Source organism: Alexandromys fortis, unplaced genomic scaffold (genome assembly GCF_014885135.2).
Source record: "Alexandromys fortis isolate MF-2015 unplaced genomic scaffold, M_Fortis_MF-2015_v1.1 scaffold_19, whole genome shotgun sequence".
In the NCBI taxonomy this organism is placed as follows: Eukaryota; Metazoa; Chordata; class Mammalia; order Rodentia; family Cricetidae; genus Alexandromys; species Alexandromys fortis.
The window spans coordinates 1,683,010-1,708,384 of record NW_026067890.1 but is presented as its reverse complement, the minus strand read 5'-3'; the positions used below and the strand labels follow the sequence as shown (position 1 = coordinate 1,708,384).

Genomic DNA, 25,375 nt, shown 5'->3' with positions numbered 1-25,375 from the left:
GTATATATTGAGTTGGCAAGTATTTCTTCTCTTTTATTGTCTATAAGTATACAACTAGTATTATATCTTTCCTAATGATTTAGCAGAATTGGCTTTTTTACCACACAACCCTGCCATATTTTGAAAATATTAAGATTAAATTCCTTTAATAGAATATAGACGTATTCCAATTATCTGTTTATTGTTCAACTAAGTTCAGGAGTTTTGTCTGTTTAAGTACATTGGGATTTATGACATGTGGCTGTTCAGAATACTCATTTATCAGTAATATACTAATATAGGGCCTACAGAGTCTGTGATGTCTCTGTTCAATTCATAAGGAGAAATTGTGTTGTGAATATTCCCCTAAGAAACCTCAGCAGGATCATTAGCAATGTTTGGGGCCCCCGGGGGTGTGACATTCTCAGCTATGAGAAGCATTCCTGGGATTCTGCATGATGATACCAGCTCCACAATGGTGGGACCAAAAGTGTCTCCTGATATCACCAAGTACCCTGAGAATCAGGGAGGACATTGTCTCTGATTAAAGTCCACTAATCCAAGGGATGTATAATCATAGCATTCTTCACGAAGTTCTAGTTTGAATTTTTCCTCTATTGTTTCTGTTCCTATTTTAGTGATTTCTTAATTTTAAATCCCCCTGCCCTACCCTTTGATCTTAATTTTTTAAAAAGAGCTACAGAGGTGAGAATGTTCACAACTGACTTTTGATCTTTCTAATATAAGCATTTAATGATGTAAAGGTTTCCAGCCAACTTTGATTTGGCAGCGTCCCCACATGTTGTGGTTTTGATTACACTCCATAGAAAACATTTTTTTGATTTTTTTTGACTCCTTTTAAAATTTTTAAATTATTTCTATTTACATGTATGAGTGTTTTGCTTGCATGTAGGTAGGTGTACTGCATGCATGCCTGGTACTGAGAGAGGCCAGAAGAGTGCATGGGATTCCCTGCAACTGAGGTTATAGACCATTGTAAGCCACCATATGAGTACTGAGAGTTGCACCCTCGTCCTCTGCAATAGCTGCCAATGCTCTTGACCACTTAGCCATCTCCCCAGGGATATCAACCAAACATGGCGTAACAAGTTACAGTAAGACTGGGCACAAACCCTCATATCAAGGCTGGACGAGGCAACCTGGTCTGAGGAAAAGGGTCCCAAAAGAAGGCAAAAGAGTTGGAGACACCAACACTCCCACTGTTAGGAGTCCCACAAGAACGCCGAGCTATACAACAGTAACATATGTGCAGAGGATCTAGGTCAGGCCTATATAAACTCCCTGATTGTTGGTTCAGTCTCTGCGAGCCCCTGTGAGTCCTAGTTAGTTGATTCTGTGGGTTGTGTTCAGCATACTGTTCTTGCAGAAGACCCAAGTTCAGTTTCTAACACCAATATTGGTCCACTTAAAGGTGCTTACAACTCCAAGTCTAGGGGCATCCAAGTCCTCTGGCCTCCAGGGACATCTGTATGCATGTACCCATACACACACACACACAATTAAAAATAAAGATTAAAATGTAAATGTCAATTGTTTTGTAGTTCATATGCAGGATGACTGGGTTATCACACGGTTGTGTGAGGTGTGCCTCTCTCAAACCTTATCACAGTGTTGGCACAATATCCCAGTGATGTGAATTCAGGAGGAAAAGAAAAATCATGTCAATTCTCTGCCAAAAATGTCCTTTGATCCCCTCAGCTTAAGCGATAAACAGCAACCGGCTCCAGCCAGTCCTCCCAGCGCAGCTGTTTCTTCCACACACCTCAAATGAGCCCCACTGGACTCTGTCTGAAAGAGGCCATCGATGTTTATCATCAGTGTTGAAACAGTCAGTTAGCTGGAGCTGTATAATACAGCCGAGCATTCTCTAATATTAGCGATCACATACAAGCAGTTACATGAAACTAAGAAATGTAGCATATGGTTTATTGAGGAAACATTACGGTAACTAACTGTGCATGTTCTATGAACTAGTGATTAGCCTCGAGTCACCAATAATGGGAAGGTGTCACATGACCGAAAGAAAACACTTTCCCTTGGAGTTACTTAACCAAGGTCAAGACCAGATTTGAATTCTTTGTGTCTTCTGCCCTCTGTCTGTCTGTTGCGTGAGTCTGAATCCCTGTCTGCCTGAAGGCTGTCTTGTGTATGTCCCCGTCCCGTTGTCTGTCTCTGTGTTTGTGTGTGCTGTTGTGTGATCTCTGTGTGTCTGTCTCCAACAAGGGCAGGACACAGACCTTTGTTCTGTTTCTATTGAACAACCCAGGAAGAAGACTGGGTCACTTTGCAGGAAACTCTAGCAGAGTTGTAAAGGGGCTGTCAGCGGCTCCCTCTGATCGGGTAACGAACGCGTTTGTTTTTTTTTTTTTTTTTTCTTTATTTATTTATTTATTAAATATTTCAGTCTCTTCCCCACCTCCGCCTCCCCTTTCCCTCCCCCTCCCCCAATCCGTTCCCCCTCCCTCTTCAGCCCAAAGAGCAATCAGGGCTCTCCGTCCCGTGGGAAGTCCGAGGAAAACCCTCCTCCATCCAGGTCTCGTAAGGTGAGCATCCAAACTGCCTAGGCTCCCACAAAGCCACTACATGCAGTAGGATCAAAGACCCATTGCCACTGTTCTTGATGTCTCAGTAGCAAACTTGTACAACCACTCTGGAAAGCAGTGTGGCGGTTTCTCAGAAAATTTGGGATCAACCTACCCATGGACCCAGCAATACCACTCTTGGGAATATACCCAAGAGAGGCCTTATCATGCAACAAAAATATATGCTCTACTATGTTCATAGCAGCATTATTTGTAATAGCCAGAACCTGGAAACAACCTAGATGCCCCTCAATTGAAGAATGGATGAAGAAAGTATGGAATATATACATATTAGAGTACTACTCAGCAGTAAAAAACAAGGACTTCTTGAAGTTTGCAGGCAAATGGATGGAAATAGAAAACACTATCCTGAGTGAGGTAAGCCAGACCCAAAAAGAGGAACATGGGATGTTCTCACGAACGCGTTTGTTTATCAACCAGAACCCACACAAGGCTGCTTTCAACCTTTGTATTTGCTGCCTTCTGCAAATGTCGCACATGCATGTTCTGGGTCAAGGGCATGGAAGGGTAGGGAGTTTAAGATCACAGCTGTGCTTTAGCTTTGGTTGTAAAAGCTAACTGGAAAGTCCAAGGCAAGGGAGGTTAATTGTTACATTGTACTCTTGAGGGCAGGTTAAATAAACAGTGTGAGTACACCGTAGGGTAGCAATCTTAACTGATCTCAAGGTGTATTTTTAACTTGGTCTGTGGGCACAAGTTCCAGTCTCTTAGGAGGATGTGGGAAATAGTTTTAGAATATCGCATCTATACAACTAAAGAACACCTATACAACATCTATACAACTAAAGAACATGGATATTCTGTGGAGACATCTAAAATGTTTCATGATCTACTACGATCAAAATATGCTCATTATTGCTGATGATATCTGAACTCACGTCAAATTTAACCCTTCCAGCCCTCTTCGGTACAGTAAGCACTGCCCAAGCAGACATGGACAGACTCGGGAGAAAAGAAGAGGAAAGCAGATCTGTTGAAGGTAATATTATCAGGGGTGGAAGAAAAATCACAGCAACCATCCCTCAGGTAGCTATCCTTCTGATCCTGGGGACCTTCCAAGAGACAAGCCAAGCTTTAAACTTTCTCGTTATTAGGAATTCTTATAAGGACTGCAGGAATGTATCCAGCCTTTACAGACTGTGCCAGCAAAGACAGTCCTAAATGATTGATCAAAATAAAAAGGTCCTAGAACTGAAAGAAGTGGACACATGTCAACCTAGAGGCAATCTCCAATGGATAACTACTTGCAAATGAAAGTTTAGTTTTCTCCAAGGGAATCTCACTACTCTTACAGGTCGGCTCAGCTGCATGCCCAGACTCAGTGGCCTTTTGGGGAGGTTCCTTGTCTCATAATGGCATGGCAGGGCTTTTAAATTGTTTTATCTTATTTTAATTATACAATTTTAATTTTTCCCCTTTTTTAACCCTACATGTCCTTTGTGTATATATTATGGATTCTAGTTTAGTGTTTTTACATGATTCCTGAATGTCCAAATGAGTGAACTTTTGCATCTCTGTTTCTGGTGCCTTTTCTTGGGTTCTTTACCTTCTGTTTGTTTGTTTTGTCCTATTTGTGCTAGTTTTTTGTTTTATCTTATTATATTAATTTATTATTATCCTCTGGAAGCTGGTTTGTTTTTCTGATAAAAGACAAAAAGAAATGGATATGGGTGGGAGGGGAGGAGGAGAGAAATTAGGAGGGGGTGGAAGGGAACCAAAATCAGGATATATTATGAAAAAAAATCTGCTTTCAGTAAAAGGAAAAAAAAAGTCCATTGTAGTCACTGAGGAGATGATGTTTCTCTTAATAATAAACTTGTAAATGGTTAACATACGCACTGGGCAAAAGTCAAACATATCTGCCTCCTTAAATGTGTACATATATCAGCCACTGTATAGTTTGTTTGGAAACAAACTGCCTCTCTATAAAGATATGGATTTGAGTGCTGGACTCCTGATCTTCCAGGATACAAGGATACTGATTGCCTTCTGCAAACTCACAACTTTTTATCTGAATATCATTCACTCTTTTCATCTCTGCTCTCATGTATGCAAAAGAGGTAATTTCTGCACTTTATTCCCCTAATTGTCATAACAAACCAAAGAAAGGACATAAAAAGAAAACTTTCCTCTTTCTAACCGTTGCCTGGTCTTCTAAGGGGCGCATTAGCCAGCAGTATTAATAGCTAAGATGCTTGTAGTCAGCACTAGCTTTCATCTTAAAACTAATTGCTGCGTTACAAAGGAAGAGATGAGCAGAAGAACAAAGGCAGCAGCCGTGCTGAGCGCCACCCCACCACGCACAGGAACCCAGCACAGAAAGATGAGCAGAGAGAGCTGCTAAAGACAAAGCCTTTCATTTAACACTGAGGTGTGGAAAGGGGTATATCATGCGCGGTACTGTAAATGGCCCAACACTAAGACGATATCTCTCGTTAGAAATATGATTCTTGTCACTCGGGTTATGTACTTGGTAAAGAGATGCCGATAAGTAAATCAACTAAGTAAAAACATAGACTGTGTAATAACTAGCATTGATGTTATTAGCAAGGTGTGACTCATTAACTGGGAGCTGTGGGGTTTTTTGTTGTTGTTTGTTTGAATGTGCTGGTTAGTTAGTCAAAGAAATGCATTCTTCCCCAGGCTCCTCCAGGACTGATGGCCAAAGGCTGTATAATTAGGGTTCAGACTGCCTGGAAGAGTTATAATGAAGCTCCAACCCTGTACCTATTAAGTTAGCTTTTGCCAGCAGTTCAAGTGGTTATTTATTGGTGCTTCTGCTGACTGTAAGGTGCAGTGAGAACTGAGATCCTAGTATAGAATTCTGTAGCGATTTAGGACTTAAATAGTATCTCTTCTATCTCTGTACACACATACACAGACACACACCACACACACACACACACACACACACACACGTTAGTCAGAAGATGACCTTAGGTGTCATTTCTCAGGTATGACATTTTCATTTTCACTCTTTGAGATGAGGTCTCTCATTGGCCTAGAACGTGACTAGTAGCCTAGACTTGGCTAGTAAGCCCCTGAGATCTGCCTGTCTCTACTTCTCAAAGGCTGAGATTAGAAGCCTTGGCAACCACATCTAATAATTTCTGTTTAAATGTGGATCTTGGGGATCAAGTTTGTGTCTATGTGAGATTTCATTTTGCATTTTAATAAATAAAGCTTGCCTGAAGATCAGAGAATAAAACAGCCCCACTGGTCAGCCTTACAGGCCAGGCAGTGGTGACACACACTTTTAATCCCAGTAGCCACACAAGTTTGCTATAGAAACCAGGCGGTAGTGGCGCATCCAGCCCTAGAGAGAAATTTAAGACGGGAGAAGACAGCTCTCAGATACACTCATTCTGAGATTCCTGGAAGCAGGATCGCTCACAGGTGCCGCTATCAACAGGATCAGCTCCACAGTGTTGCCTAGGTGAGGTGCAGAGACTGCTCTCCCTAGCGCTGCAGCTGACAAGGGGCTGGGGCAGGTGGTAAGGGGGAAGGGCATCTTTCCCTCACCCATGCCACCACATGATAGACGAAGTGGATGGGACCAGGTCTCCCACTATCATTTCCTCAAGGCCAGTTCTTTCACAGCGCCACCGACAGAGTCAGCTCCCCCGTGCTGCCCAGGCAAGGTGCAGGGACCTGCTCTCTCCAGTGCTCCGGGGGGGGGGGGGGGATAGGACCAATTTTCTCTAGTCCTGCAGACAGTGACGGGTGGTTCAACTCTGTGCAGCCCTATCCTCTTGGCCTTCGGAGGTAATAGGAGCCACAGACATCAACATAGACCACAAGTACAGCAGAGCCATAGGTGGAGACATGGTCCCTTGGCAGCAGCCCAGGTCCAGATATCACTGTGCCCCCCAGCGCACACTCCTCCCTGCCTTCACCTTCTCGGGTCTGCCTCTGCCCACAGGACATGAACCACTCTGTCTCTCTCTTTCGTACCCCTCCATGTATTTGCTCATGATAATAGAGCCCATCTACCCAGCACCTTGTGGCACCCCATGGGCCTGTGTTTTCTCTTCCGATCCGGGAAAAAAAAGCCCCAGACCTACAAGTAGCTTTGTTACCTGCTCCTGCTTTCATTACATTCCTTTTCCCTGATAACCTTTCATTCTCTTCCCTTCTCAACTTATGTCAAATGACATTGTCTGGATCTTTTTCTTTAATAGAGATTTTTGCTTTAAAGATAACCTAGGAGTTAGAGTTAAGTATCTATCCTACATATTTAATGTCTCTTTAGTATGACTAATGGAAAGATTTTGTTCATTGGATATTTAAAGACCAAAAAGTCTATTCAGTAGAAATAAATGTTCAAGGACTTGCGCACATGAAAAATAAAAATGGAAACTAGAAATAAGCCATTATGTTTCAGAGTAGCAGTCACGGAATTCAGCAGAACTCTTGTGAGCCAAGCTAGGTCGTTGCCAACGGGTACAACCGAAGCATCTCCATCATAACGAGGGAATGGGAAACACGTTAGACTTGATTTAATTCTAAACTCCATTCCGCTGCTTGCTAGCTGTATGCTGATGGAAGAATTCTGAACCTTTCAGCAGATAATTGTTTGTGGGGTAGAGTTCCCCTTTTTTATGTTTGCTTGTTTACGTATGATAGACAAATTTTATACCCTAGAGATATGCCCCTACTCCTAAATGCAGCTGTGTGCATGAATGGAAAAAGCCATCCAGTTGAAGGCGGTTTTCAGTTCAAATTGTATGCCTACTTCCTGGAAGCTTTGTAAGTGTGTAACTTAAAGGCTACTTAACCTCCCTGAGCCCACTGGAGAATAATTTCAACCTCAACTCACTGAATTGTGAAGAAAAAAACCTTAACAAGATAGTTAGGGAAGACTAGGAAGTCAGTGGAGAGGTAATTTTACAGAAGACAGTGTATCTGTTATTTCTGTATTGCTGTGACCAGGAGCATCCATTAAACTTGGGCTTTTTCTAATTCAGTTTGATTTGGTCTGATTCGTATTATTGAGAGGTTTATCAAGACGTAGAAACTCTTCACCTACCTCCTTGTCTGGGAATGTTCTCAAAGTAATAGAGAATCTCTAAAAGCACTGATGGATATATTTAGCTACTACACAAATCCAGTAGGATTCAGGAAGGGGCTGTAGTCACCCACCGGCTTTTTCCATTTTCAACTCTTGCCCTCAAAAAGCCAAAGTTATGCATTGTATTGTGATGGAGAGCTGTGTGTCCCATTTGCGTTACACGGATTAGAAGTCTCTCAGAGTCACGTTGTTGGTAGCTGTACACTACCGAGATTCAGTGGAAATCTCTCCAGCCTCTCTCTGACCCAAACAGACTCTGAGGAAACACATCCAAGTGTCTCAGGGCTGAATAACCCCAAGCTCTCCCCTCTCTTCCGGTAACCGAGGCTTTGGTGTTTGCTCATGTGATAGCTGACTCTTCCCTGAGCTAAGGTCTTTCCCACGGTCTTTTCAGCACCTTAATGGAAATAGATTTGCCCAAGTCTGTTCAGCACTCATGACCTGTGTGGGGTAGATTCTCTTAACCTCACCCTGAACTGTCCACTCGTGCGTGTGTGTGAAGCCAGGTGGACTACTGCCATGTGTAAGCCCCATACATGATGTGTTGAAAGTTGTCATGAGCTACTTTATATGGCAGATTCCTCTGATTTAAAATTTCCTTTCTTCTATTTGCAGTGGCGCACGCCTTTAATCCCTCTCTACTCAGGAGGCAGAGGCAGGTGGATCTCTGTGAGTTCCATTCAGCTTGATCTAGTAGCAAGTTGCAGGACTGCAAGGGGCACAATGCAAGACCTTGCCTCAAAAATAATTAATCTGATTTAACTTTATAAAGGCTCCTTTCTGTCTTTGTGTCTGTCTTGTGCTGTCTGCCTTTGAATCATTGCTGTTAGAAACCGTGGTTGACTTTGGTTTCCCATGGCGTCACGGAGGAGCAGGCCTGGACACTGAGTTGGATTTATTTTTATATCTGATAGGAATCAAGTCAGAAAAATGGACTCAGAATGTCTCACATCCGGGCCAGTTCACCCACTATTGTTCTAAGATTTGTTTTAAAACATATTGTTGATGAATTTTATTCCAGTTTTCATCAAATATGAATCTTTAAACTTGGTGAATTTGATAAACCGTGGTGATTTCCCCAGGAAAACGGGACTGTTTGATGCTCCAGGAACTTTTCAAGGGTTTTGATCTTTCTTTAAAGCACTCTTTAAGCAGAGCGCGCTGGCCAGACTTTCACTTTGCCGATATTGTCACTGGCATGAATTGTCTCATTTCCTTTAGAAAATATTAAAGGGAATTTTCTGCGGACTTTGGTGGGCCAAGGCGACAAAGAAACAGGTCCGAGTCTAGTAAGGCTTTGGGTGTTACTTTGTCCTGCAGTTAGTGTAAGCGGTCACATTCACAAACATTAAATCAAGCTGTTCGTGCCAATGGAATTTTTGGCTGAAGTAAGGGCGTGTCCCTCTTTTCTTGTGTTTCCTAGGTTTGTTTACTGCTTGCAGATTTTATTGCCAGTGGAAGCCTAAATAATAGACCATTTGGGCTGAAAGACAGTTTATTTAACCTAATCACCTTTTCCTTTTCTTCGGCAGTGGTTAGGACCTGGGCTCTGCACACGCTAGGCAAGTACTCTACCTTTGAGATACACTCCCAGCCCTAACCAAACCATTTGCTAGCCAGACATATTGCATCATTTATCCAAAGATGCTGTTTTAGCCCATTTGGAACGCTGTAACAAAATATCATGGACGAGCCAGCTCAAACCAGAAACAGTTCTTTCTCACAGTTCTGGAAGTTAGAGAGTTTAACAACAGTTGGATTTTTTGCATGGCAAGGACTTGCCTTGTGTTTCACAGACCACGGTCTTCCTGGTGTTTCCTCAAATGGAAGAAGCAGCAAGGGAGCCCAACCCCCTCCCCAGGTCCTTTATTCCATTCGTGCAGGCTCCACCCTTTATGGCCCACACTTCTCAGAAATCACACTTGCCAATTTCATCAGTTTTGAGTTTGAGATCTCGACATATGAATCTTTGGGAGAGAGAGTAAATGTTCATTGCTAGAGGATACAAGGTTGGTTAGTGAAAGAGTCAGTTCATGGTAATTTACTTGTGTTATATGAAAATGGCTCTTTTCAATAAGCATTCATTTACATCATAAATACTTATACCCAGGTAGAACGCCAGCAAAGGTTAAACTAAACATTGCTCACATACTATTAATATGTACTAAGGCTCCTTTAACTCTGCCACCATTCTGTAAAAGCTGCACACTTCTTCTACTGCTAAAGATATTCCAAAACAAGGAAAAGAGAGAAGTGTTTCAAAGTAAAGTACTAAAGCCTAAATTTATGAGAAAAGTAACATTAATCTGTTTTCCATCTCCCCCCAAAAGCACATTGTATTTCGGATACTCTCAGTGCCCCCTCTGTTGAGTTTATAGTCTTATTATTTTACCCTGTTGCACTAAACATGTAAACTGCAAATTTGCTGTTTTTTTTTTTTTTCTTTTTGGTTTTTGGGGAGCCCAACACCCAGCTCCCAAATAATTACATGGAGACTTATTCTTTCTTAGGAATGTCTGGCCTTAGCTTGTCTTACTTTTAGCCAGTTTTTCTTTTTTTTTCTTATATTTATTTATTATGTATACAATATTCTGTTAAGGCCAGAAGAGGGCGCTAGACCTCCTTACAGATGGTTGTGAGCCACCATGTGGTTGCTGGGAATTGAACTCAGGACCTTTGGAAGAGCAGGCAATGCTCTTAACCACTGAGCCATCTCTCCAGCCCCTAGCCAGTTTTTCTTAACTTAAATTATCCCATCTACCTTTTGCCTCTGGGATTTTATCTTTCTCTGTCCTACGTACTGTTCTTTACTTTTTACTCCACGGCTTGCTGGCCCCTGGTGTCCCCTCTCCTCCTCCTTTTCTTACTACTCAGGCTTTTTTTTTTCCTCCTTCTATTTATTCTTTCTGGCAGCCCTGCCTATCCCTCTTCTGCCTCGCTATTGGCCATTCAGCTCTTTATTAGATCAATCAGGTGTTTTAGGCAGGCAAAGTAGCAACACAGAGAAAGACAGGGCTAATCTGGTTTATTCTGCGAGGTCATAGTCCATCCCTGAAAAGAGTCAGTGAAGAAAGTGATACAAGAACCTGACTCAGAGGCCATGGATGAGCGCTGCTGGATGACTCACCTGCAGGCTTATGCCTAGCTAGAATTTTTATATAGTCCAGAACTTCCTGCCCAGGAGCTGGGCATACGTCCTTTGAGACTCCCTTCTCAGATGACTCCAGACTGTGGAAAGTGGATAGTTAGAGCTAAAATAGACCTCATTGGAAAGAATGGATTCTTGGGAACTAAATCTTGTCCCTATCTTCTTCCCATTTGTGTTCCCCTTCCTGGCTTCCTGGGATGCTTTCCTTCATCATGCCCTTCTTCCATAATGTTCTGCCTCACCATAGATAACCTCAGAAATGAAGAAGTCAACACACCAAACTAAAACTGCTGACGCTGTGAAACAAAAGAAATCTTCCTTCCTTTACATTGTTTTTCTCAGGTGTTGGGTCATAGTGATGGAAAACTGAAACAGCGCTATTGATTTTTAATATTGAAATCTTTCAACTCAAATGTATGTTTTGCCATAAAATACTTATATGTTTATCGACCAGAATGAATAGGCATTAGCTGATCAAATTTGGGAAATTTTAGACCTGTTTCTTCAAAATCGTTTAATGTCTATTTTCTTGCTTTATCTTTTCTCTGTTTGAGAATCCAATTGTGTATATGTATTAATAGCCTATTTACTTATTTATACTTATTTGATATATGTTATCCTTAATATTATATGATAGTTCCTCATGATTTACTTTTTAAATAATTTTTATATCTTGGTCTAAATTTTTAAATTTTATTTATTTATGGAGCCACAAGCATGGCATAGTGTGCATGTGAAGGTCAGAGGTCAACCTGTGGGAGTCAGCCCTCTCTTTCCACTCTCTGAGACCTAGGAACTGAACTCAGGTCATTAGGCTTAGCAACAAGTGCCTTGACCTACTGAGCCATCTCAGAAACCTATTTTGCTTTATTATTATTATTAATTACATTTATCCATTTATTTTACATCCCAACCACAGTTTCCCCCCCTTCTTCTCCCATCCCCTCCCTTTCTCTTTTGTCCCCTTCCCCCTGTTTCTGTTCATAAAAGGGCAAGCCTCCCATGGGTATCACAAAACATATATCAAAGTTGCTGTAGGACTAAGCTCCTCCCCTTGTATTAAGACTGGGCAAGACAACCCAGTATGAGAAATAGGTTCCCAAAAGCCAGCCAAAGCATTAAGGTCAGATTCTGCTTCTACTGCTAGGAGTTCCACAATAGACCAAGCTACACAACTGTCAAATATATGTAGAGGGTCTAAGTGGATCCCATACAGGCTCACTGGCTGTCAGTCCAGACTCTGTGAGCTCCTATGAGCTTAGGTTAGTTGTTCCTGTGGGTTCCCTTGTGATGTCTTTGACTCCCAACAACAACTCATATGTTCATTCCTCTTCTTCAGCAGGACTCCCCAAACTTGGCCCAATGCTTGGCCGTGGGCTTTGCATCTGTTTCCATCAGTTACTGGATGAAGGGTCTTGGGCGACAACTAAGATAGTCACCAAGCTATGAGTATAGCAGAATATCATTAAGCATCGTTACGTTGACTTTTTTTATTTTTCATTTTCTCCATTCATGTTTGGTTCTATGCTAGGTCTCTGGGCCATTCAGAATTATTTTTCTTTTAATAAAGTTCTTGTTGACTTGTTCTTAAGTTCACCAATCCCTTTTTTCCTAGTGATCAATCTACTCTTAAACATGCTGAGTGTAATTTTTCACTTCAAATATTATACTTTTCCATTTTAGAACATTGAAGGGTTTATCTTGTTTTTGCGTTCGCTTATGATTAGTTCAACATTCTGTTACATCATTTTTTTTTTAAATCGGAACAAGTTAACCTGGGGGTCAATTGTGGTTTTCTTTTTAAGAAACACAATTCAATTTCATGTTTTATGATTAATTAGTTAGGGCTTAGAATCTACTTTCCACAAGAGTGCAAAAGACTACATCCCTAGCCGCCTCACCTCCATCGTTTTTGAAGTTTTAGGAAATTTTGCTGTGTATTTAGAAGTTTGCCTCTAAATTTTATTTAGAGTTCAAAACTTTTGTAGATATCATTCTGATTTTATCAATGGTAGCTCTCATTTAATACTGCCTTAGTCTCTGCAATGAGAGACTAATTTTTTCACCAATTTATTCACATGCAAAGGGTGTCTGTCTCTCCATCCTGGGAGAAAAGCAGCCAAGGCCCTTTGATGGGACACAAAAGAAACTCCCCCTCTTGTGCAATTTAGTTCCTAAAATCTTCTCTGGATAACCTGGTCTGGATCTCAGGGAAGACAGACTGCAGAGTTCCAGCTGTAGGTCACCACTGGGAGAAATCACCGTGCAGGAAGTCGGGATGGCGGCTCCCATCACATCCACAGTCCAGTGTGCTCAGCAGCCTCTTTACGGCTGCAGTCCTGGGTTCTTTGGCCAAGGAAATGTGCTGAGGATGGTGGGCTGGTTCTCGTGTTCATTATCATAAGACAGACAGCTAACCATGTCTCTACATGCCTACAAGTCATGATGATTGGGACAGTCCCTCACTGAGACTCTGTCCTCAGATGATTTTAGATTACATCAAGTTGACAAGTAAAACTGTCACATTACTTATTTTTTTCCTCCCTGATCCCTTTTCTCTGTCTCTTCTTGGAATCAACTCTGACCTTGAGGTTTGCATTTACTAGAAGCCCTGTATTAACATGACTTCAAAACCCAAAGAATATATTTTCATTTTGAAATTCAGAAAAATACCACTGTTGGGATTCCTTCCCTTGAAAAACGTCTCCAAATAAGAGCTCTTGTGTATTTCATTCACAGATATATCTGAATTGAGAACCGGCACTAATCCAGGATAGGAGTGCACAAATGTTTGTTACCCGAACCAACAGAGTGGAGTCTTCTAGATAGTTTCGTCTTCTCATACATGAAGCTTAGAGATTTGGCTTAGTTGCCTAACTGAGCATGAAGATTGGATGCTTTTGAGGGTGGCTTGCTAGCGTTTCCAATGTAGCCATCTCCTTGTCTTTAAATCCTACTCAGTTGGAATAAGTAAGTCCATTTTAATAATATGAAATAAATGTCTTCCTGCTTATCTTACTGTCTGATTAGAATGTGCCTAAGTCAGAAATAAGTTCTCAAAGCAATAAATTTTGCCCATCACAGAAGCACAAAGATAAGACAAAAATGGAGATTATCTTTTGTCTACTGTTGACTTTTAACCTGTCCTAGGTACAGAATTCCTGTTTAACCCAACAAGAGCTCAGAGATACAGATATCTGACCAAGCATTAAAAATATTACTATATACAATATGTATACTATCTTATGATGTCATCATAACATACTATATACTTTATTTTTTTTTCAAACCGCAATTCTCTGTGTAGCTCAGAGGGACCTCAGACTTTCTATGAACTGCAGGCTGGACTTGAATCTATACCGACTCAGCCTCATGGCCCATTTTAGGTAGTCTATGTAACTCAGGATGATCTTGAACTTCTGATCTTCCTGTCTTCATCTCCTAAGTACTAGGGTAACAGGTGTGTATCACCACCCCATTTTATGTGGGTCCAGGGACCCAAACTCGGGACTTTATGGATATTAGACAAGCTCTCCATATAATGCATCATGCATCATTTCCTTCAATTGAATGTTTTCCTTAAAAGATTACTCTTTTCAAATGCAGATTTCCTATTTTTACTGTTTCTTACAAAACATATTTTATATGTGTTATATAGTTTCAGTGTTGTAGAATGGAAGCATTAAGTCCTATGTGATGAAACTTGTGAGATGCAGGATGCTTACTTACACGTGCTAATGCATTTCATAGAAAAGACACCACATGCAATTAGAAGGTTTGCAAATGAGGAAGCCGAGCAGTGCAGGGAGAGACGGCTGATTGAGGTTGCAGGAGCTCTGTAAGTTGCAGGAGGGAGCCAATCTTCTGAGCCTTTGCCATGTTGCCATGGACTTCTATTCATCAGCAAGGCATTCCTGTGTATTCTGCTTTGCAAGACTGGAAATTCCCTGAGAACTTTCCCAGAAAGCTGCATGCCATTTAAAGGCAAAGAAAACTGAAACTCTGTGTGAACCCAACATGTGGGAAATAAACCTAAGAAAGTAGATACATGACTCTTTCTAAATGGTGGTATTTTTGAAGCATATAACAATGTTCTCTCTTAGACAGGGGTGTATGCATTATTGTCTCTTGTGTTGGATTGTCCTGATATATAATCAACAAAACGTGTCTATTGATTCATAATACATACTTAGCATTGCTTGAGACAGTGGGATTCCTATAGAAGAATCTATATAATCTCTGCCCTTCCAGGGCTTTCCACCGAGGACAAAGAATAAAATCAATGTATTTTAAGGCACAAGGCAAGGCAAGATGGCTCTTAGTTGCTCTAAGTGCTAAATTGCAATGTACAAACTATTAATACCATACAATTGATGGGAGACGGATACATGATGTTCGGGACTCGCTCCAAGAATTCTGAGAATCTAGTTTCTGTTTCCGAGCCTGCATGGGTGTTCTTTTCACAAGCAGTAGGTAAAGTGAACACATTTGTTTCATTCACTTTGTTTGTTTTACAATTCACATGGCAAATCTTAGGAGGTGAATAAGACCTACAACAATTTGGGGGGAAAGCCTGTGGAGGAAATAGAATTACCGTTGCTCTTAGAGTTGGCGAAGGGAAGAACAGACCACTGTAAACACAATGGTGAACAGGGATGCAGCGAGGGAGGGTGCTAGCCAGAGTGGACTTGGAGTTTTGTGGGAAAGTCCGGGGCCACAAACAAAGTGGAGGAACTTGTGGGTGGGAGAGGGGAATTAGGAGTTGGATGCTTTGGACAGAGGCAAAGGAAGAAAGTTAATGGATATTTTAAGATATCCACACATTACAGATTTTAAAATTGGTTACAGGTTGATGCCAGTGGAGCTGAAGGAAGTGGCTGCAGTTGTGGGTATCCTTGTGGGGGGAAATAGGAAGCTGGAGCGGTACAGAGAAGCAGGAACTGAATCACCAAGTGGTGAGGGGCTCCTCTCGCTATTGCTGGAGAGGATGAAGGGGAACATTGCAATGGCCACCACTGGACAGACAGCGAGATGAAGGGATGGACGGGAAAAACAAGCTACATGCTCTCCAGTGTCCGGGAGATCATGTTGCCAGTGAAAACACAGAGGTGATGAACTAGAACTAGACAAGGGGATTTGATTTTCCCCAAGTAGAATTGGCACGGCAGCAAAACCAGGGGAGAGCACTATGGCAATTTTGCAAAGTTGAACAGAGACATTCTGATGAGCATATTTAAATGTGTAATATCCCAGTCATAAGTGAACCCTCATAACATATTATATGCTGAGTAATGTTAAGGTGCTATATAGTAACAACACCTTTTGTTGGAACGGAGGACAAGAAACTCAAGACCATTCCCCTGAAAGTTATCACTAAACTCACCATTATTCTTGTCCCTTTCTATTTCAGACCTATCTGTGTTCTATACATACCTGAATTAAAAAGAACACTTGTGTATTTTACTGGATGGTGGGGAGGAAAAGGTTTTCTTTCTTTCTTTTTTTTTTTTTTTTGAGTGGTGATATCTAGTAAAGGTGAACCATCTTAAAGACATTTAAAATCAGTTTGATTTTATGTCTTATAAAAATGTGAAGAATAAATAATGCCATAAAAATGAAATCTGTAAAAAAGTCCAAGGGACAGATAGAACCAAGGAGGCAGATTTTAATTCAATCCAAAAAGCACTTTCTAAAAATGTGAACTACCCATAAATGGAAAAAGCTAAGTATTCCCTCTTCTGGAAATACTGCAGCAGTAGCCCGACTCTGAGGAGATGCTATAGATAGAATTCTTACTCGGGCTTAAGATTGGGAGACCTCCGTAGCAGCTTTCCTATTACCTTCCTCTCGTGTGTTGTGGGTGAGCAGAAAGCTTGTGAGAAAACTAATCATGTCCACTTACTCATGCAAGTAGGGGCTTGGGGTTTTTAATTAGATATTGAGACTTAACAGTGCACAGCCTGGCCCAATCTATATGACTTGGCGGCTAAGAAGGGATGCCGGTAGCAAAGGGCTAAACGCTGTCTTAGAAGCAAACACATGCCACACAGGGAGCATATAGCACAGCCTTAAGGAGCCAAAGAAGCCTTTAGGAAATAGGTAACATATAATCTGAAATTACTCCAGAGAATATTTGTTAAGAAGAAACTCAAAGCTCATAAGTTTACTCAGAAAACATACTTTCTTTAAAAGAAAAAAATTGAAGACTGTCAACTTTCAAGGGTCAGATTTTAGTCAAGTTCTTTTTTTTTTTTAATTATCATTGGTAAGTATATGAACAAATGCCCAGCAAATGTAAAGTTATCAAGGTTACCTTTGTTTCTAAAAAGACAAAACAAAACCACCAAAATAAATAAATAAATAAATAAATAAATAAATAAATAAATAAATAAATAAATGTTCTGAGGACCGCCACCTGCTGTTTCTCCTTGCAGTCCTCTTTACTTCCATCTGTCTCATTGCTCAGGTCAAAACCTCAGGAGTCAACTCAGGACCTGGTACAGCATAGTCCTAATCCCAGTATTTTTAGAAGGATCATCACAAGTTCAAAACCAGCCTGGGCTTGTAGTGAAATTAAGATCAAATCAGCCTGGGCAATGTAGCAAGACAAAAAAAAAAAAAAAAAAAAAAAAAAAAAAAAAACAGACGTTCTCAGTCTTCCTGCAAACAAGTCCCATATAGTTTATCAGCTCCCTCCAAGAGTCCCTGAAGTAACTGCCTCTCTCAGCTTCCAGCGCTATTAACCTGCCCCAAATCAGTCCAGTAACATTCACATTGCACTAGCTGTGAAAACCAGAATCTTTCCAAACTTTGCCAAAGGCCTTTGGTGAAATTAGGAGGCACAAAGTCACCCCAGGCCTGCGTGGTTATTGTTCATCACTTTACTAACCTTCTTGTTCCATTTTTACCCTTCTATAATCTACACCTAATCCAGTGGCCAGAAAAATCTTCCTACAGTGTGCAAGAACCCTAAGAGACCAGAAGTAGCCACACACAGTGATTAGATTTGTCTCTTGGGAGAAAGAGCTTATGTGGTTACAAGATGTGGTCAAGAAAAGCAGAAAATTAGAGGACCAGAAAAACAGAAAGCTTTGGGGTTTGACAGAATGTTACTAGTCTTGGCTCTGCCATTTAGATCCCCCAAGGCCGCCTTAAACAAGCTCTTACCCTCCTTGGGTTTCAGTGTCTATATTTGTGTGATAGGCATAATTATTCTTACCCTTGGGATGACAGGGAGATTAAATAGGACAACATGTTAAAACCCTGCATTGTGCCTCATACACTGTAAGCAATGAGTGATTGACAGCTATTGAGACATCTGAGGTAGTAATGGTGGAGGGTAAGCATCAGAGATGTTAGGGATAAACCAGCTTGGGAAACACCGACATTTTTATGTTTGGGGATAAGAAAGAAGTAAAGCACAATGTTTAGATCATTGATACTGGCAGCTTTGTAAGCAAAAGAGCAGACACTGAACTTTCTGAAGAAGAAGAAGAAGAAGAAGGAGGAGGAGGAGGAGGAGGAGGAGGAGGAGGAGGAGGAGGAGGAGGAGGAGGAGGAGGAGGAGGGGGTGGTCTCTACTGCAGAAGCAAAGTCCTCTGCTTCCGTCCCATCCGTCTGCTTCCCCATCGCCTGCCTTCCCTCCATCTCACAGTTCGGAACTTGGAGTCCTTAGCTCTCTCCAGTGGCACATCAGTCACATTTAAAGCTGTGTTTAGAAAGAAAACTCTACAACTTTAATTTCTCTAAAATTTAGTGTTTGCACTGATAGTTTGGGGGAAAAGAGAAAACTACAGAAGCTAACAGTACCTACAATATCAAAAGTACATTTTGGGGTTGGTGAGATGGTTTTGCAGGTGAAAGCACTTGCAACAGCCTGATGACCTGGATCAGATCCCCAGGGCCTACATAGCTGAGTGATAAAACCCACTCTCCCAAATTGTTCTCTGACGTGAATGTGTTCATAGTGATATATGCAAGCCCCTCAAATAACAAATAATTTTGAAGCTATAAATACATTTTATATTATTTTGAAGTTTCCTCAGATTTCTGTAAATATTACTTTTATTAAATTATTGTATTTCTGTATTTTCAAGTAAATATTATTTAAGAAGCTCCCAGATATCTCCGAAGGTATTTGGCAGGAACAGGTTAAGACTTCCTGCTAGTTTATTATGTAAGTCATGCATGTTTATTAATATGTTGTTGTTTATGTGTACTGCTGCCCTTGCCTCTATCCGTAAGACCCAACCATCACCCCATGTTCCTCCAAGGAAAACAGCCACACGAGTTAGTGTTTGTCATTGTTCTGACCAGTCTTTGGACCCTTTGCTTTCCCCTTGGCCTTAAGATGTCAGACTGATTTAATCACTGTCCAGTCACTTTTCCGCCACCCACAAGCGTTATTGAGCAGAGGGTACTAGGCTGCATTGCTCTTTAGCACGGAACCCAGCAGCAGTTTATCATCTGAGGGCCGTAGTCAAAAAAAAACAAAAAAAAGGGGGGGGGGCGGGGGAGACTTGTGACTTGTAGGGAAATTACCAGACAACATGGGAGTTACTTTGCTCAGGACAAAGTTTTATGGCATGTGAATTCCCTGACATTTGTTGGGAGGTGACATTGAGAAGAAAGGAAATTCCAATAAAGGATTGAGTTTGCCCAGATTGGGTAAGTAACGTTTGTAAAGCTGTTCCTGCATTTTTATCAGTCTTTGAAACCTTAAGCAGAGTGAAGGACATCTTGTTCTCTATATTGATGACTTTAGCATCCTCGCTTAGGTTGAGGAACAAGTGGAATATTTAGGATATTTTCATTCCTTCCGTCATTAGTCTCAAGATACAATGTTGATGATCACTGTGGGTGCAAATATTAGGCAAACTTTGACTTTTAAAGCATTTTGCAATGAGTTTTTTTGTTTTTCATAAATGAATGCACGACACCTGCTGGCCGATTGTGGAATTTTACTTAGCTATTGAAATGGAGTTTGTGAATTTTCCATATAGCGAAATCCATCCATTGGAAATGCACAGTTCTATGTGTTTTGATCAGTACGTGTGGTTACATAACCACCATCAGGATTCAGAATAGTCCTTTCAACTCCCCGAATCCTTTTGTAGTCGATTCCATCTTCAGGACCAAGTGAACTCTGATCTGCTTTCTGTTCCAATGGTGTTACATTTTCCAAAATGCCATGTGCACGGAATCATATGGAATGTAGCCTTATGTCTACCTTCTCTCCTTTAACTCAGCACTTGGCAGATTCAGCCCTGCTGCTACAAAGATCAGTAACTTACTCTTTTTCACTCTAAGTAACCTTTACAAAATGAGTAAATCACAATATGTTTATCCTTTAATAGATGACAGAAATTTGAACTATTTTCAGTTCTCTCTCTCTCTCTCTCTCTGTACATATTTATACTTGACATGTAATTGTACATATTTATGAAGTGCAGTGTGACATCGCGGTACATTTAAACAAAATGTAATGATCAGAGCATGACAATTGGCCTACCCATTATTTCTGGCATTAATCATCTTCTTGTATTGAAGGCATTCAAGATTCTCTCTACTAGCTAATTTGAAATATGTAATTAGCTGTTTCCCACCACAGTTGTCCTACTGGACTACAGAACACTAGAAACTACTCAGCCTACCCACAGAAACCCTGTACTAGCTATACCCTCGCTTTAATCTTTTCTTCCCGAACCTTCTCAGTCTCTGGTATCCACTGCTCCTATTCTATACAAAGTCAAATTTTAGCACACACACACACACACACACACACAAGGGAGAGGAAGAGATATCTGTCATTCTGTGCCTGATGTATTTACTCAACACAATGTTTTCCAGGTCCACCGTGTTGTGCAAATTTTGGATTTCACTCTTTTTGTGGCTAACTAGTATTCCAGCATGAATAATAACATATTTTGTTTACCCATTCATCTACTGAGGACACTTGGGATGATTCCACATTTTGACTAATTTTGGCAGAAGAGTGTGGCAGCAACCAAGAGAAGGCAGATTCCTCTTCAATACACTGATTTAATTTTCTTTAGTTATCCACTCAGTTGCAGAACCGTGCCCTGTGGTAGTTCTATTTCTAGCTTGTTTGAGGGAAACTGTACTGCATTCCACAATAGCTATATTAACTACATTCTACTAAGAGCTCCACCCCTCACCAACGTGTGTGTGTGTGTGTTTGCTGTTATAGCAAGTCGTTCATTATTTAGTTGTTTTAACTGGGGTGAGAAGATATTTCATTGTGGTTTGATCTCTTAGAGATGCTTAGAATTTTTTCCATACATTCACTCGTCATTGGATATCCTCCTTTTGCAAAATGCCCATCAGATCATTTGCCCTTCTAAAAACTGGATTGTTTGGCCTTCTGTTGAGTGCCTGAGTTTTACGCAGTCTCTGAATACAAGTCTCCTACCCTGCAAATCATCTGCAGTTCTCCCTCACCTTGTATGCGCCTTTCACACCATGGAATAAAGATAGAAAAAGACTGTTTTCTTTGTTATGCATAAACAGGTTAATCCAATAAAATCCCACCTGACAGTCTTTGCATTAACTGCTTGTGTTTTTTCAAATATATTTTGAAATATATATATATATATATGTATGTATTTCTTAATCATTAAAGGTGTGTCAATTTTATCAATTTTATCTTTTTTGTTGTTGTTGTTTGTGGTTTTTTTGTTTTGTTTTGAGGCAAGGTCTCACCATGTAGCCGCAGCTGGTCTGAAGCTCACTCTGTGGACCAGGCCGACACATAGAGTCATTAGAGGCATTGTGCCACCAACCATACCCAGCTAAAATATAATGTCTTGGTTTTGTTGATATTCATTCTTTAGCCTCAATTTTATCTATTTACCGCGATATTATTCCTTTGCTGCCTTGAGTTTTGGGATTGGTTTTCTCCTTGCTTTTTGTCCTGTTGCTAGCTTGCTCATTTGAAGTCTTTTCGCTTCTTTATCCAGGGTGATCTTGAACTTCTGATCCTCTTTCCCCCACCTTCTAAGCTCCCCTTCCCCCTCCAAAGTGTTTTGTCAGAATCTTTGCATTTCTTGAGGGTGTTATGCTTCCTTGCTTTCCGTGTTCCTGGGCCCCTCTAGCTGGAAGGGAGTTGTTCATTGGTGCAGATCCTTTCGGGGGTGGGGCAATGAGTGGCAGGGGCAGTGAGTGGCAGGCTGCTCCACTCAGTCTTGCTGATTTCAGATCTGCTTCTGGCTCTTTATGATTATGACCAAGGTTTTGATGAACATTTACGTTTTTGTGTGCACACATAAATCTCTATCTGCTTGGTAAATACTGAGGTCTTGGGTGCTGTTATAAGATGAATGCATGTTTGACTGCATAAGAAACAATGTCTTCTGCTTTTCAAAGGTAGTTTTATACACATTCCTTATGGTACATGCATATTTCATTTTTTTGTAGTCCTCTTTAGTTTATTATATTTGGGACAAAGCTCTCACTATGTGACACTCTGGCCTGGAATGCACTGTGCATGCCGTGTCCCCCCCCCCCCCCCGCACGCTATCCTTGTGACAAGTCTCTTGCATTGACCTATTGAGTGCTGGAATTACAGATGCTCACCAACACACCTGGATACATGATTCACTCGAGAAAGACACATGGACTTTTGTTTTCCAAAAGTAATTTTGCCCACCACATAATTACCTTTATCCCTGTTGTTGCATACTGTCTGTAGTTCATATCTTTGTTATAGAAACTCTTTGGACAACTATATCTTTAATTTCACTTGAGACTAACAAGAGTGGTTTTCTTAAGATCGTCATGAACTAACACTTAAAAGGGAATGGGCTGTTACCTAAAAGGAAGAGTAGAGCCTTGAAGCCAGCAGCGGGACGGCTGCACAGACCTTACTGGATAAACAAGTTATGTCTGTGGATAAACAAGTTATGTCTGTGAACATCGCTTACTGTAGCCTCATCCTGTGGATGGTACAAGTATCTACACTGAAGGCTTTACCAACAGGGATAAGTGTAGACTGGGGTCGGCATGGAGGAGGTGCTACTCCCGCTGTCTGTCTGTAGCTAAATTTAAAACTTCTGCTGTGGTAGGGCGTGGATTCACGAGGCCCTGCCTCTAGCTGGGGGCCTGTTGCTGATTAATGGCCACTATGGGAAGGAGAGCCCTTTTCTTAGGTGTAGCTGCTCACAAGTTTCTCACGATCCAGCAAACAACCCCAGAACCACGCACATGCGAGCAATTCTAATTAAACTCAGTGGGTCAGGTTTTCAAGGGCCTGGAAGTAGGAGGGGAAGAAAAGAGAACGTGGGAGAGGAGAGGGCACAGGCGAATGTAAAGGGGCGGCTAGCATTAAAATACACTAACGAGTTTATTTTGAAAAATAAAACTTTGACTAAGGCAAAAGACTGCATTCTAACAGCAAGCAATAGCACATGGTTTGCGTTTTACTGTTTACTAGAAAAAAGTGTTTTTAACATGACTTATACTTGCCAGAGATAAGTGAATTTTTGTTTTTACTGTTTGGAATGTGTGAATTTTAAAGCTTTGTTACTCTGACCCTTTGTCAGACAGAATTCTATGTCTAAATTATGCCTTTGATTTGACTGAGAAACCTCATTATTGCACAAATTCTGTAATGGATTCTATAGCTTATTTAATATGATCACCCTAGGCTGGGATTCATCATAACTTAATAATATATTTATTAATTTATTTGTTCACTGTGGGAGAGGGCAGGTCTGTCACGGCACACAAGCATAGGGCAGTGAACAAATGTAGCTGGTCTCCTTCCACGATGCAGCTTTCAGGGCTTGGACTCTGGTCATCTGGCTTAGTGGCCAGCGCCTTTACTGGCAGAGCCAGCCCACTCGCCCTAACTTAGTCTCTCTATAGTCACTGAAGACCTTTTTTCTAAATTTATTTTTAATTTTTAAAACAAGCTTTTTATTTATATCAACCCCAGTTCCTTCTTCCTCCCCTCCTCCTGCTCCCCCCATCTTCTCCCCACCCCAGCCCCCCACGCACTCCTCAGAAAGGGTGAGGCCTCTCATGGGGAGTCAACAAAGTCTGGCACATCACTTGAGGCAGGACCAAGGCCTTCCCCTCTGTATCTAGGCTGAGTAAGGTATCTCTCCATAGAGAATGAACTCCAAAAAGCCAGTTCATACACTTGGGATAAATATCCTGGTTCCACTGCCAGTGGTCCCACAAACTGCCCAAGCCATACAACTGTCGCCCACATTCAGAGGGCCTAGTTTGGTCCTATGCAGATTCTTCAGCTGTCAATCCAGAGTCAGAGAGCTCCCACTGCTCATGTCAGTAGTTTCTGTGTGTTTCCCCACCATGGTCTTGACCCCTTTGCTCACATTATCGCTCCTCCCTCTCTATTCCTGGACTCCAGGAGTTCAGCCCAGTACTTAGCTGTGGATCTCTGCATCCGTTTCCGTCAGTTACCGGATGAAGGTTCTATGATGACAATTAAGATAATCATCAGTCTAATTACAGCGGAAGGGCAGCTAAGGCACCCTCTCTCCTCTTGCTTAATTTCTTAGCTGGGATCATCCTGGTGGATTCCTGGGAATTTCCCTAGTGTCATTTTCTTGCTATCCCTATAATGGCTCCCTCTAGCAAGATATCTCTTTCCTTGCTCTCCCTCTCTGTCCCTCCTCAACCCTACTTTCCTGATCCCTCATGTTCTCCTTCCATTCCCCACTTCCCTTCCACCCTCCACCCACCCCCATATACTCCCAATTTACTGAGTAGAACTTGTCTATTTCCCCTTTCCAGAGGAATTCATATACGGCTTTCTGAAGGTCCTCCTTGTTTCCTAGCTGCTCTGGGGTTGTGGACTGTAGGTAGGTTATTCTTTGCTTTATGGCTAATATCCACTCATGAAGCAAAAGCACCGACAGTGGGCTTTAGCCTTGCTAGTCTAAAGCTTTGCTAAGTTTACTGGAAGGCAGCTAAATGACAGAAATCTTAGTTTATCGGGCTGCACTGACACCTGCTGGTAAGAAAGTCAATTTTTAAAAATTGTGCTTTAGAAGTAGGACCTTACTTTAGTCTTCAAAACTTGTATTTGTGTTCTAGGTTTAAAACATTTAGTAGCTGTAAATAGAAATTTTTGATTCATAGTAAGACTGTGGGCACATTATAAACCACCGACTCTCAATCTTCCCAGTGCTACAACCCTTTAACACAGTTCCTCATGTTGTGGTGACCCCAATCACAAAATTCTTTTCATTCCTACTTCATAACTATAATTTTGCTACTGTAATGAGTCTTAATGTAAACATCTGTGTTTTCTGATGGCCAGGGCTGACTCTGTTAAAGGGTCTTTGATCCCCCCAAATGGTTGCAAAACCACAGGTTGAGAACCACTACTATAAACAGAAATGGTGTTAAGGAGTATCCTCAAAGATAACCTCTCCAGGTCTGCTTGTCATCCTGACCTTCCACCCTCAGACACTATGGTACCGAGCAATGCTTAAATCAGAACCCACTCAGAGACACTGCTCTGGACAGATGGGCCTAGGCAGAGTGAGGGTTAGTTTCAAGAGG

The 25,375-nt window shown here is 41.3% G+C and overlaps 1 long non-coding RNA gene and 1 other non-coding gene across 2 annotated transcripts; both read left to right on the top strand.

Annotated features, from left to right (window-relative positions):
* The first annotated feature begins 1,529 nt into the window (after positions 1-1,529).
* On the top strand, positions 1,530-1,633 carry LOC126512592 (small nucleolar RNA U13). Its single transcript, XR_007595103.1, has one exon. It is a non-coding gene; the product is annotated as a small nucleolar RNA U13 (small nucleolar RNA).
* A 1,004-nt stretch (positions 1,634-2,637) lies between these two features.
* On the top strand, positions 2,638-13,670 carry LOC126510676 (uncharacterized). Its single transcript, XR_007594466.1, has 3 exons — positions 2,638-2,960; positions 3,502-3,582; positions 13,562-13,670. It is a non-coding gene; the product is annotated as an uncharacterized lncRNA (long non-coding RNA).
* Positions 13,671-25,375: the final 11,705 nt, after the last annotated feature.